The sequence below is a fragment of the Lactuca saligna genome, chromosome 8 (assembly GCF_052625555.1).
Source record: "Lactuca saligna cultivar CGN05327 chromosome 8, ASM5262555v1, whole genome shotgun sequence".
In the NCBI taxonomy this organism is placed as follows: domain Eukaryota; kingdom Viridiplantae; phylum Streptophyta; class Magnoliopsida; order Asterales; family Asteraceae; genus Lactuca; species Lactuca saligna.
Window position 1 is genome coordinate 201,872,871 of NC_136424.1, and position 8,829 is coordinate 201,881,699.

Here is an 8,829-nt window from a genome sequence, read left to right on the forward strand (position 1 = left end):
TTTGAAACATTTAAAAAACATTAGGGTTTAGAATTTAAATATACATCAAAACTAAACTTTTAATCAAAATTTAAATTCCAAAACTTGAGGGCAAGTTTTGAAACATTTCAAAACATTAGGGTTTCAACTATTTAAATTTCAAAACAACAAAACTTTTGGGTTCAAATTTAAACTATAAAACCTAAAGGGGAAATATGAAACTTTTCATAACAACAAGGATCAAATAACAAATAATCTAAATTAACATTTAATCACATAATTATCCATATTTGATTTATTTAATGATTTCTTGCAAAACAATTTACCAATTAATTGATAAATAATTAATCAATTATCACATAAGGAAACAAATATTTTATTAATTGATAAATATCTTCAATTAGATCAAGAATATAGTCAAATATATCATAAAATCGGATTTATATTGATCTAATATGATAAGGCAACTATCCTTAAGCAAAAACAGCAAGAAATCCCGAAGTTTGCTCCATTTGACGAGTTGACTCGTCGAGTCAAGCATGGACTCGTCGAGTCAGCATGGACTTGGCGAGTTCAGCTATGGACTCGGCGAGTCTAGCCCCCAGAAACACAAAAAATGAATTTTTCAAACATATAATGCATCAATACAATAGAAACCAATCTAGGCTCTGATACCACTTATGGGTTTTGGTCATAAGAACATCCTATGTGCTCATACAAACCCTAATGCTTGGATATAGGTTTCTCTATTGTACATGCAATTTACCCAAGACTATAAACCCAAATTCTAGCATTCAAGTAATCATATTAACATGGAATTAGATTTAAGATCATACCTTGATTGTTATGTAGCAATAACAATCTCAATTCCTCCTTGTATTGACTTTAGAAAGCTTAGAGTCACAAATGCCACTCCTCTAATGGTTCACAAACACCATAAGCAAGAGGATGAAGTGGAGAGAGGATGGAGGCTGCCCAAAACGTGTTCTAACCTTAGAAGAGAAGTTCCCCACGTTTTTGAGCCTTAAGGGTTCTATATATAGTGAGGCTATTAGGGTTATCTAACAAGGAAACCCTAATTTGGATGCTTAAGCCCTAAGCAACCCATGGACTCCTTTCCTTAAGGCCTTGGACGATTGCCTCATGGGTTTCCCCATAGAATTCGTCTACTCCTTAATTTAAGATAATCCATAGCCCAAATTGCAATTATCTTATAATTACAATTCCAGTCCCTTAAGTTTATTTAATCTCTTTTAGTCACAAAACTAATTACCAATTAATTCTTGACTAATATTAATTAAACAATATGATTTTTCCTTTAATATATTATTCTCATAATACATTAATAAATCATATTTAATCCTTTCTTTCCATAATTCATCCTATCAAGTTGCTTTGGTGAAGGCAACCCAAAAGGACCATGCACCATCGGGTCAAGTACATACCAAAATAGTTATGGACTTAGACACTAATCCAATAGGTTGGGTTCGTTTGCAACAGAAATCGTATGTGTTTATTGCAATTAGGTGATGATTGGGTGTGTGTTATTTCAGTGACGAATGATTGGGTTTTGCTGGCCAGATAAATCAATAAAGCCACCACCACCACCGTGAGGTGGTGGCTGCCGCTAAGCACCGCCGTCGGCCACCATAGTGTGGTTGTGTGTGTGTGTGTTAATTAGTTAGTGTGTGTTAGTGAGTGTGTGGATTATTTTGGATAAAGCATTGTAATTGTAAGTTCCAAAAGATTAATGAAAATAAACTCAAACCACCACTGTAAGGTGGTGGCCACCGCTGAAAGCCGCCATTGACCACCACTACCCGAAGTGGTAGTAGGTGGTTCCCCTCTAGCAAACCCTAATGAGCTTAGAGATTGGTTTTGGACCTATTGGGCCACGTTTGGGTGGAAAACCCTAATTATGAGTATTAGGCCTTAGACTTATTGGGCCCACTTGTGGGCCATTGGGATTGGATTGTGAATTAAGCCTAAATTATTCCATGCCATTTATCTAGTAGATTAAAGGAATTAATGGATCAAGTCCTTAATGGGCTAATTGAGAAAATCCTAATATTGGAGAATTTATCAAGAGACACACGGGAATTATTTAATAAGTGAAATATTAAATAACAATCATTGGCATAAATTAATCTAAGCAATAATGGACTTAAGGATTAAGTCCTTAGTGGGTTAAGCCCTTAATGGGTTAAGTGAGATACACTTAACCATAATTATCATTTTATGTGAAACCCTAATTTCACTTGGGCTTGGTGTTGGGCCATCCAAGAATAATCAAATGGACTAGAGTAATTAGTTGGGCTATAGGGTAAGGCCCATATGAAAGATTTGGCCAAATTTGGAAAATTGGGCCATAGATGGGCCATAGTTAGGCCTAGATGGTTGTATGATATTGGGCCCTTAGAATGAGACATGTTGGATTGGACTAGACAATTTGGCCTTAAGGGAAGCCTATGTAGAGGTTTGGGCCCAATTTGGAAAATTAGGCCATATGTTGGGCTTTGATCCCTAGTTGACTTTGGGCCTATGGATTGGACCTTGAGCTTTGGTAAGCCAAGCTTGGGGTAATGTAGTAATTATCCAAAGTATGTAATTATAGTTATATAGTGGAACCCAATTATTACTTGGGTGTTATTTTGATGTTGACAGATCGGGAATCTGTCCTCCAGCAGCTAAGGTTGAGTCTGCGAGACTTCAACAGTATGAGATTGTGTCTACGGGACGTCAGTAGTGTGAGGTGAGTTTCCTTCCATTAGGAACGTGTCTAAGGCCATAATGCCGGCCCGTTTAACTAGCAATAGTTAGGATGTTTGATGCCTTCGTGGCTGAGACATGATTCATGTGTTATATGTTCCGGGCTATGGCCCGATGCAGTATGCAGTTTATGTGTCCATGCTAGTTGATATGTTTATGCTATGCTATGTTATGCTCAGTCAGTTTCCGGATTTCGATCCGATGCAGTTAGTTTCAGACTTCAGTCCGATGCAGGGGACAAGGTCCCAGTCAGTTCCGGACTTCGGTCCGACGCAGTTTCTGGACTTCTGTCCAATGCGGAGGGCAAGGCCCTGGTTAGTTCCGGACTTTGGTCCGATGCAGTTTCCGGACATCGTTCCGATGTAGTGGGCAAGGCCCAGTATATGTTTATATGTTATTGTATGGTATGTGGTAGTTTGGGGGAGCTCACTAAGCTTCGTGCTTACAGTTTTCAGTTTTGGTTTCAGGTACTCAGTTTTCAAAAGACGAGCTCGGGAAGACTGCAGTGCACACACCATTTGTTCAGCCTTAGATGTTTATAATATGATATATTTGATAGTTGTTAAGATATTTTGAGATACATTGTTTATGATTCTTATATGACGTTTGATGAATATGGTTTAATTACTAATTTAAAACGAAATTTTCAGACTGTATTTTTGGGATGTTTCAGCAAGCCATTCTATACTTGCAAGATCAAATCCTAGGTGGCAATAAAAACATATTTGCAAGACCGCTGTGGATGGTCTTATAATAATTTGTATACTAAATTAATATAATATATTGATTATTTTGAATTATATGATAATATATACATATATTATAACTTCATAATTTCAATCATTTGAATGACTTCTACCCGTGAATTACACATGAATAAAATTAAATATAATATATATATTTTAATGTATATTTTATAGTTGTTATTGTTAACTAAATTTTAAAAATTTTTTGTTTAATGTTTTAATTTATATCATTATAATTATTTATAACATTAAACATTATTTTTAGATTTTAAAGTTAACAATATATAAAATGATTTTTAACTATTGTTATTGTAAGTTATTTTAAGCTACTTATTTAGAAACTTTTAATGATTATAAAAATATATTTAGGAAATATTTTAGTTAAATCGATATTATAATTTAGGTTTTGCATTTATCACTAGAATTTACTATTTTTAACTATTTACAAAATCTCCGTTGGTTTTTTTTAAGTGGAACTGAAATTTATATTTAAGTTGACATTGTAATGCGCAGAAACACCAATATAGTTGAAGTCTTTACAAATATTTTTTTTTACTATAACAATAACGTTGTTGTTAAATTTGATATAATAATTCGTATACTATATTGATATAATATATTGATTATTTTGAATTATATGATAATATATATATATATATATATATATATATATATATATATATATATATATATATATATATTATCATATATATATATATACACACACATCTATTATAGCTTTATAATATCAATCGTTTGAATGATTTTTACTCGCGAGCTACACATGAATAAAATTAAATATAATACATGGTTTAATGTTATTTATAGTTGTTATTGTTAGTTAATTTTTTAAAATTTATTTGCTTAATGTTTTAATTTCCATCATTATAATTATTTAAAACATCAAACATTATTTTTTGATTTTAAAGATAATAATGTAATCATTTATATAGTGTTATTTTTAACAATTGTTATTGTAAGTTATTTTAAGCTACATATCTAAAATTTATATTTAAGTTGACATTGTAATGTTATATTTAAGTTAACAATTTAAGTATTTATGCAAAATATTCAAAAGTTGTAGGTTTAAATTGATAATGACTTACATATAACAACATATTAAATTTAGTAAATTGAGTATAATATGTTAAAATTTAAATATATAACTTTATAAGTAGAAGTAAATATATTATTTTAAAATTAAAATTTAGTTTATTTATGATTACACTTTAGATTTGATATTTATTTAACCTTATTAACCAACTGATAATTATTAATAGAAAGACACTATAATTTGTCACTTTTAACTGTTTACAGAATATTATTTGGGTTGTTTAAGTTAAACTAAAATTTATATTTAAGTTGACCATGTAATGTTATATTTAAATTAATAATTTAATTATTTTATACAATTTGTTCCAAAACTGTGTTTTTAAAATGATAATGACTTACATCCAACATTATATTAAAACTAATAAATTAACTATAATATGTTAAAAGTTAAAAAACATAACTTTATAAGTAGTAGTAAAGATATTATTATAATATTGAAATTTAGTTTATATACGATTAAACTATAGGTTTGATATTTATTTAATCTAATTAACCAATTTATAATTATTATTAGAAAGAAATAGAAAAGTCATGGGAGCTTCAAATAAGTGTGGTGAAAGGAAAAATGTTCCTTTATAAGTATATATATATATATATACACACACACACACACACATACACACACATACTAGGTGTAAGACCCATCTATTATATAGGTTAACTAAAAAAATATAAATGTCTAAATATTTAAGAACTTTTGAGTTATAAGAAAATAAGAAAAATAATGAATTATTAAAATTGATTTTTTAATAAATAAACAAATAAACTAATAAGCTTTAATTTATGAATTTTGAAATAAAAAGGTAAGTTCATTAATGAAATTGATATTCATTTATTAATACATTAATTGTAATTATTATATTAAAACTCATATAATGACACATGGAAAAAAATTAATTCAAAATAACCACAAAATAATATTTAGCAAATTGAATGAGAATGTAATATGTGGCAAACAAAACATTCATTTATTAGAATATATATATATATATATATATATATATATATATATATATATATATATATATATATATATATATATATATATTGTTGGAATAGTGTCTAAGGCTGCAACTATATTAGGCAAGTATTTAACCCGATTGTGCATGGTCCTTTTGGGTTGCCTTCACCATAACAACTTGGCAGGATGACTTATTATGAGATAATAGATATTATTAATATATTATGAGAATAATATAAGGAATAATAATATTGTTATTTGATTAATATAAGTCATAGATTAATTAGTATTAATTTGGTGACTTAAAGAGATTAATTAATTAAGAGGGTATAAACTGTCAATTGTTTGATAGTTACACTTTGGGCTATGAATCCTTTAGAGATAGGGTATGGATGATTTCTAGGGCTAGGATAAGCCTCAAAATCGTCCAAGGCATATCTTTGGTAAGGATTAGGATTGCTTAGAGTCTAAGTTATCCAATTAGGGTTTAAGGGTGAAACCCTAGGAGCCTTACAAGTATAAATAGACCCCTTGGGATAGGGAAGTCGGCACCTCTTCGATAGCAAGGAAACCTTGGACGATTTCATCCTCTCTCCTCTCTCTCAAATCATTCTCTTTGCTAGTTGGTGTTTGTAAGACATTAGAGGAGTGACAATTGTGACTCTAAAGCTCCAAGAACAAAAAGATCAAACAACTGTTTCAAGGTATGCTTCTAACTCTGGTTTTCTATTGTTCTTATACCTAATTAGCCATTAGGAGTCTTGGATTCATTGCATGTTTAATTAGAGAAACCTAGATCCAAGCATTAGGGTTTGTATGTGCACATAGGAATGTTCATATGATCAAAACCCATTAGTGGTATCAGAGCCTAGATTGGTTTCTATTAAATTGTTGCTTGATTGTTTGAATCTTACCTGCAAAATTCAATTTTTATGATTCTGAGTCATGGACTCAGCGAGTCCCATAGTGGACTCGACGAGTTGGCCTGACTCGGCGAGTCTAGTTTGGGTACTTGGCGAGTCCGAGCGTCAGGAAGAGCCAAAATCGGGATTTTTTCATATTTATCTTATGGAAACTTACCTTTATCATATTATATCAACCCAAATCCAATTTTATGATATATATGACTATATTTTTGATCTAATTGAAGATATTTATCAATTAATAAAATATTTAATTTCCTTATATGATAATTATTAATTATTTTGATTAAATTGGTAAATTGTTTTTCAAGAAATAATAAATAAATCAAATATGGATAATTATGTGATTAATTGTTAATTTAAATTATTTGTTATTTGATCCTTTATGTTTTAAATGTTTAAAACTTGTCCTCAAGTTTTGAAATTTATGTTTTGTGATTAAAAGTTTAATTTAGACAATTTAAATTTCAAACCCTAGAATTTTACAAGTTTAAAATCCAACCGTATACTAATATAATATTACAAGATTAATATCTATATATTTATAACTTAAATGCTAGTCTTACCGTTAGTAGGCCTCATTCACGAAGCCGATCTATAAGGTGGGTATACGGGTTGCAGACTATAAAATGGCGCTTAATGGGTGTACACTCACACCCACCGCTTGCTTGATCGGTGGAGGGTCATTAGCCGAACGGATAGGATAGGGCAACCTCATCCTCTCATTAAAAGTATAATATGAAGTACAAAGTAACTACATGTTTTCTTAAAATTTCCCAATCTTAGTTACTTTTGGAAAAGTGAATTGATGCAATCCCATGAAATTACTCTTTGCACCTTTCTAAGAAGTTAGTGGAGCGTGTGTGGTTTACCGGCACACTAATTGATTCTAAGCGAAGGTGGCAAAGGGTGATTCATTGTTTATCATAGTTCGATGGAGCGTGTGTGGTTTACCGACACACCGAATAGGTGATCATTACAATGAAGGCACCATGTGAATTTGCATGGTAATTCACACCCGCTTTGTGATCCTCGGTATCCTAGTCACAAACAAGAGGGGCATATCGAGATTTAAACATGACATTGAAAAGTTTCAATGAATCTTATCCAAACCTAGGAATTCTTAATACATTTAGGACTTAAAGTTATGTTTTTCATGGTGGAGAATTAGTGAATCGTCATTCACTTACCTTCAAATTGTTTGCATATTAGATTACGGCATCCCTTTTCTAATGTGTAAATATTTTTGTTGGATCCTAGCCCTAATTTGTTCTCATTGGGTGATAATTAGGGATTCGTATTCTAATCTATCTTTGTCCTTTCTATTTGTAGATGTCGAACGCTAACAGTGTTGCTGCGAGTTCATTCACTTTGATGAGCCTTTGTCAAAAGGTCACCTTCGATGGAACGAACTTTAGCGAATGGATAAGATACATTCGCATGATTGCTCGCTATGAGGATAAGGAGTATGTCCTCGATGAGAAGCTCGAGAAAATCAACCCTGAAATCGCTACTCCGTCCGAGATAACCGCTTTTGAAACTCACAAGCGTGATGCAACGAAGGTACATTGCATCATGATCGCCACTATGAACTCCGAGTTCCAAAAGTCCTACGAGGACATGTATCCATACGAAATGCACCAAGAATTGTTGGAGAGATACCATCAAAACGAGAGACAAGAGCGTTATGAGATTTTCACTAACATGATTTCTGCTAAGATGGGTCATGGAGAGTCTCTTACCGTGCACCTGCAAAAGATGCAAAGGTATGTCGATCGTCTTCGCAAGTTAAATGTTGACTTTGGGGAAGACTTGGCGATCGACATGTTGCTTCACTCTTTGCCTCCAAGTTACAATTAATTTAGGATGACCTATCACATGAACAAAGAAGAGGTCACCCTAAGCAAACTCCAAGGTCTCTTAAGGGTCGCTGAGAGCAACTTCAAGGACAAGTCTGTTGCACCAACTCCCAATCCGCCTGCCGCTCCTGTCTTGGCAATTGGACAAGGAAAGGGAAAGAAGAGGAAGGATTCATCAAAGAACTATCGTAAGGTTAAAGCCCGAGATGGTGCCTCTTCTAGTGGGGCCAAAGTTGATCCCGCTAAGCCCTGCCCTAACCCGAAGGAGGCAGAGTGCCACCACTGCCACAAGATAGGACATTGGAAAAGAAGCTGCCCAGAGTACCTGCAAGCCATCAAGGAAGGAAAGATTAAGCCATTTTTCGTAGGTATATACACAATTAAATCTAACGATTCATCTCATGATATTTCTTGGGTTCTTCATACCAGTTGTGGTTACCACATTTGTTCTAATGTGCAGGGACTAAGAAGAAATAGAG